At 49.3% G+C, this 6,123-nt stretch overlaps 1 protein-coding gene across 1 annotated transcript in view; it reads right to left on the bottom strand.

The window, feature by feature from the left end:
• Positions 1-6,123, bottom strand: part of DNAAF3 (dynein axonemal assembly factor 3) — a 214,329-nt gene that overhangs the window by 55,830 nt on the left and 152,376 nt on the right. The window lies entirely within an intron of this gene.

Raw genomic sequence — 6,123 nt, 5'->3', positions numbered from 1 at the left:
TTTCCGTGCCCCCCCCCCCCCCCCACAACGACTTTCACAAATCTCCTTCAGGAATTTGCTCTCTTTGTAGAACTCTCGAACTTTAAAATAAACTTTCACAAATCGGAGGCTCTCAACATCTCCCTACCTCCACATACAATCCCAGGCCTGAGGGCGTCATTCCCTTGTAAATGGTCGGAGGACTATATTTCATACCTAGGTCCAGAGACGCCAGACATCTCTGGACTCTTTGCAGCGAAATGCAAACCCTTGTTGACCAGAGTGAGGTTGGATTTCTTAAAATGGCATTATCTCACTCACTCTTGGTTTGGCAGGAATACTGTGCTCAAGATGAATGTCCTCCCTAGGATGCTGTACCTATTTTAGACACTTCCCATCTTTATACCGTCTTCATTTCTCAAGGAAATACGTCTGGAGATTCTTCCTTTTATCTGGGCTCGCTTTCCTCTTCGATTGTCCGACAAACTACTTGTTATTCCCAAGGCTCTTGGTGGGATGGGGTTTCCGGATCCTATCCTTTACTACAAGGTGACCCATTTGGTCAAAAATCCTGGAATGGTGCAGGAATCGAGAGTCCAAGCAATGGATAGCTCTGGAGCAAGCTTCCTCAGAGGTGCCACCGGGAGGAACTCCATGGCTAGAGTCCTCGCATGGTAAATTATTGTGGAGCCATCCCTTGATTGGTCCCTCATTGAAGGTGTTTGCGTTATTTTCTGGGGCCTCGGGTCCAGGTCAAGGGCCGTCTTTGATGTCTCCAGTGGTGGGTCACCCGGACTTTGGGCCTGGGCGGATTGATGCCCGCTTCTCCACTTTTCTTAAACAGGACAAATTCTGTCTGGGTGACTTTGTGTCAAACGGTAAACTAAAGGAAGCTTCAGTCTTACGCTCTATAGTAGTCCCCCAGGTAGATGATTGGAGGCTGCACCAACTCTTCCATTTTCTGAAATCCCAGGTGCCTGAGGTGTGGTCCCCGATTCCTGGTTTGACCGCCTTCGTCTCCAGGAGGGTCAGGTGCGCCATTCTCTCTCCATGATGTATAAGGCCTTAATCTAACCAGAGGAAAACTTTTTTTCCCCCTGTATTGACAAGTGGGAATGTGATCTGAATCTTACTCTAACGCCCGAGCAAAAAAGCGACGCAGTGTACTTTACTCACAGTGCCTCCATCTCCAGTAGAATTCAGGAAAATAACTACAAGATTCTCTCCCGCTGGTACAGGGTGCCTATGGTTTTACACAAAATGTTTCCTGAGACCTCCAAGAGTTGCTGGAGATGTGGCGAGGAGACGGGAGACCTACTACATATCTTCTGGTCTTGCCAGAGGATTCGCCACTTCTGGACAGAGGTGGGGAATCATATCAAACAGCTTACGGGAGTGGATATTCATGACAACCCGGCTGCCTGTCTCCTACGTCTCTGGCCTCTCTATGAAGCGTTACAAGAATTCTACTGCCCACCCATCTGTCTTCCTGCACTCCTCCCCCTTCACCCCTAGAAGCTCAGCCAATCAAAAACTGGCTATTCTACCTTGCCTCCAAAACGAGGCTTGGTGGAAGAGAAAGTCAGTAGGAGGAAATAAAATGCTGGAATGCACGCTGTGCGTTCCACCGGCCGCCGCTCGGGCAATGATGTCGCCCGATTAACAGAGCTACCATCACTCCAGACCCCCTAAGGGCCCATTTAGAGCCCCAACAAGGAAGGTCCTCAGACAGGGGAGTAAGCCACAGGCACCCATCTGGAATTCAGGACCGCAAGAAACGGCCAGGTAAGGGAAAAAGTAAAAGATACTCATCCATGTGTTGTAGTCGTGCACACCTCCATGAGGACAACAAAAAAATGATGGAGTGGGGGGAGATCTTGTTTTATTTGTTAGTCTGTCCTATCCAATTTATGGGGAGGAGTTAACCATTTGTATGCTGCCACGCTTGTGTCTGGAAAAATAGATTTCAGCAGTGGACAGATTGGAGTACCACTTTTATCCAGTGGGGGGGCGGACGCGAACGAGCACATATAGACGATCGGCGGGCTATGGAGCTGCTGATTGCCTATATGTGAAACACCCGGTAACCGGTGTGTGCAATGGTCGGGTCTTTTCTGCCCGTGCGTGCCCGCTAGGGGGCGTGCGCGAGCAGAAAAAAAATGCCGTCTGGAGACAGCAACCCGCCAATGCTGCAGTGCCGTCCGTCCGTTTTTTTACAACGGGCGGACGGCAAGAGGTTAAGATCTGTGTTATGTACAGTTGCTGGGCTTAGTAATTCCTGCTGTGTGTTGGTTCTGGTCTGCTGTGCGTTGGTTCTGGTCTGCGTTTTGCTGTGTGTTGGTTCTGGTCTGCGGTCTGTCATGCATTTATTCTGGTCTGCTGTGCATTTATTCTGGTCTATGCTGTGAGGTCTGCCATGCATTTATTCTGGTCTATGGTCTGAAGTCTGCCGTTCATTTATTCTGGTCTGAGGTCTGCCGTGCATTTATTCTGGTCTACGGTCTGCCATGCATTTATTCTGGTGTGAAGTCTGCCGTGCATTTGTTATGGTCTGCGGTGGGAGGTCTGCAGTGCATTTATTCTGGTGTGAGGTCTGCCATGCATTTATTCTGGTCTGCGGTGTGAGGTCTGCAGTGCATTTATTCTGGTCTGCGGTGTGAGGTCTGTCATGCATTTATTCTGGTCTGCAGTCTGCTGTGCATTTATTCTGGTCTATGGTGTGAGGTCTGCTATGCATTTATTCTGGTCTGCAGTCTGCTGTGCATTTATTCTGGTCTGTGGTGTGAGTTGTGCCATACATTTGTTTTGGTGTGAGGTCTGCAGTGCATCTATTCTGGTCTGTGTTCTGCGTTCCATTTATTCTGGTCTGTAATCTGCCGTGCATTTATTCTGGTCTGCGTTCTGCAGTGCATTTATTCTGGTCTGCGTTCTGCCGTGCATTTAATCTGGTCTGCCGTGCATTTATTCTGGTCTGAGCTCATGTCGTGCATTTTTTCTGGTCTGCAGTCTGCCATGCACTCATTTTGGTCTGCAGTCTGCCATGCATTTATTCTGGTCTGCAGTCTGCCATGCATTTATTATGGTTATACAAGGGCCTTACAACACATGGATCAGAAAGGGGGGGGTGATATGCACCCAAATCCCCACTCCAGTCCTAGATAATTCAGTTTCCCGGTCAATTCTCCGACTAATTCTCCTGCAATTCAGGATAATTAGCAGAACTGAAGAATTTAGGTCAAAATAGCCAGACCAGAAAAATTCTGCCATTTAGCTCACTTTCCAAATCGCTTATATTGCTCTAGATTTTTAAATTTTCCTACCAATTCCCTTGCAATTCACCTTTTAGTGAATAGATCGGCTATTTTGAAAAAAGTGTGGAGAAATAATTTCTATAACACAAGAATGTATATGTGGGTTGGGCTTGTGGATGGGTGGTGCTTTGTATATGGGCGGAGCACAAGGGGGGCCCCATCAACTTGCATTGCCTGGGGGCCCCATGTGTTGACAGTTCGCCCCTGGGTACAGCCTATACTTTATGGCTAATACAGAAAGCCTTGATAAAAAAAACTGACCACGTTCCTTAGAGGAGACTGCCATGTCAAGGACTACAAGACTTGGATCCTAATGCCTAATCACCCTCAGAGGATATCAGAGATGTCTAGGTGGGGTGGCACTTACTGTTTCTATGTTTAAGTGAATGTAAACCCTGTCAATAAGCATCTCTTCTTTGATCCTGTTAAATATAGCATTTTTTATATCCCCTTTTCAGAGCGGTCCTGTGTCCTCAGCACACTTCCTGTGTTTACCTCAAACAGTCCTAGTTCTTCTCTTGGACTACAGAAAAATGAGCCGTTATGTTCTAGAGATCTGATAGTGGGAGTGGTTAAGTCCTTTAGCAACAGAGAACTGGGGAGAGGGGGTTGAAACCATTAAGCTAAGTTCTGTTGTTGGTGACCATGAACTAATACCAGAAGGGTTCTCCTGACTCTCCCCTGTAAAATAATAGCCATCATCAGCGGCTAAGAAGCCGCTGATGACAGCTATTACCAAAAATTCCAGGTATTCCGGGTGCCCCTGGTAAATCCGGCAAAGCCCCCCCGGCGGCTTCTGTAATTTTCTCCTCCCCATCTGAAGCCGCTCCATGCTTCTCCTCAGATCCCCGCTGCTCTCCCCCGCATGTATGGGCTGAGGCAGCAGGGATCCAAGCAGAAATGGATGGCTGCAGATGGCGGGAGGGGTCGGAGGAGGGAACCGCTTGTCAGGATGGCCAAGCGGTGTGCAGAGAGAAGCCATGGGAAGGAGAGAGATGAGACGCTGTCATCGTGTCAGTTTCAGGACGGCAGCGGCTCTGTGCGTGACCGAGTGGTGGATCAGTAAATATCTGTGATATTTACCGATCTTCTGTGTGCAGAGCAAACACTGGAGTGATCACTGGTCACTCCAGTGTTTGTAAACAACTGACACATAGTACTATGCGTCACCAGTTATGAATGAACAGGAAGTGCTTTACATCACTTCCTGTTCAGTTCTGGCTTTCTCGATGGGGAGAGGCACTCACTACAGAGGTTTCTACCCATTCAGAAACTGCTGATAGTAACTTTTTTACGATCACCAGTATTCATTCAGAAGATCACCAGTTTCTTCTGAATGAATGGAAGTTTCTGTACTCAGAGCTGTCCATTCATTTAGAACAGAGAAAGCAGAAAAAGAGATTGAGGACTCTTTGTCTGTCCCCCAAAGTAAAATAAATAAGTACATATAAATAATAAATAGATTAAAAAAACAACAAGAACACAACCCCTCCCACACATGCACAGAACCAAAACCCCACAGAGGGCTATGACTTTGGTGGCTCGGGATGAATATTTGAGGTGCTCCAGGAGGATCCACAATTTGGTAGTGCACTGGAGTGGAGATGGGAGGACATATGTAATTTTAGGGAGTTGGAACTCCCCAGTGAGGTCAAATTGAGAACTGATTTGGATTTCTTAATTACACAAGAATGGGAGCTGGAACAGGCATACAAAAGACTGTTCGACACTGCTCAACAGCATGCCCCAGCGACCACAGATGTCATGGAGCTACTATCCCCAGCTGAAGATATTGTATCAGAGCAGGGTGTTGCTGACCTCTGCCCAACCCGGGCAACACCTCCGGAGCTCCAGGGAGTCGGGGTGGAGGTCCCTTTCCCCAATGGCAGGCCGATGCAGTGGAACTACTAACCCCAGCTGAAGAGCTGCCATCAGGGCAGAGCGCTGCTGACCTCTGCCTAGCACCGGCAACACTTCCGAAGCCCCAGGAAGCCAGGGCTGGCGGTCCCTCTCCCCAATGGCAGGCCGATGCAGTGGAACTACTAACCCAAGCTGACGAATTGGCATCAGGGAGAGCACCATGGGCCTCTGCCTACAACAATCCGTGGCCCTGCAGTCTCTGTGCAAGGCTAACAAAGTTGCATTTTACTTCCCAGCGGAAGAGCTGGCAACAGGGCAAAGTGTTGCTAGCTTCTGCCCTTCACCCATAGACCCCTGAAGCTCCTGGGAGAGATGGCGGCCGACCAGCTTCAGACGTGGGGGACCTTATAGATTTGAATGCAGAGGAACTGCTGTCCCATGTCCTCCCAGCTGAAGAGCTGGCACCAGGGCAGACTGCTGCTGGCCTTTGCCTAGAAGAGGAGAGGAGAGGAGGTGGTCGTTCTCCCTCCCCAAAAGCAGATTGGGATACAGGGAGAGGAGGTGGTCATCCTCCCCTGCAGCAGTTTAGAATCCAAGGAGGGGAGGAAGCCATCCTCCCACCCCAACAGAAAGCCAGAACTGAGGATGTGGTTTCCTCAGCAGAAGTGCTGGCACCAGGGCAGAGCACCACTGGCCTATGCCCCGCAATGTCTTCTGTTCCAACCCTCATGGGAGAACAAGAAGCCGGCCTCTCTTCCAGCAGGTGGCTTTGGTGTCCAGGAGAAGATACCGTCTTTACTTCTCCCCAGAGGCAGCATGTTTTTTCTGAAAGGCGCAGACAACATGCATCTCCAGTGGCAGATGCAGGAGGTCCTGTGGATGGAATTCCTTCCTTGCCAGCGACTATGGACCTAGGATTATGGAGACCGCCCCCCCCCCCCCACCGCCCTGCGCGGTGTTGTTTTTGAGTGTG

The sequence above is a fragment of the Nanorana parkeri genome, unplaced genomic scaffold, assembly GCF_000935625.1.
Source record: "Nanorana parkeri isolate BGI_ZX_2015 unplaced genomic scaffold, ASM93562v1 scaffold1164, whole genome shotgun sequence".
In the NCBI taxonomy this organism is placed as follows: Eukaryota; Metazoa; Chordata; class Amphibia; order Anura; family Dicroglossidae; genus Nanorana; species Nanorana parkeri.
The sequence above is the reverse complement of the archived record's forward strand: the minus strand, read 5'-3'. Positions and strand labels throughout refer to the sequence as shown.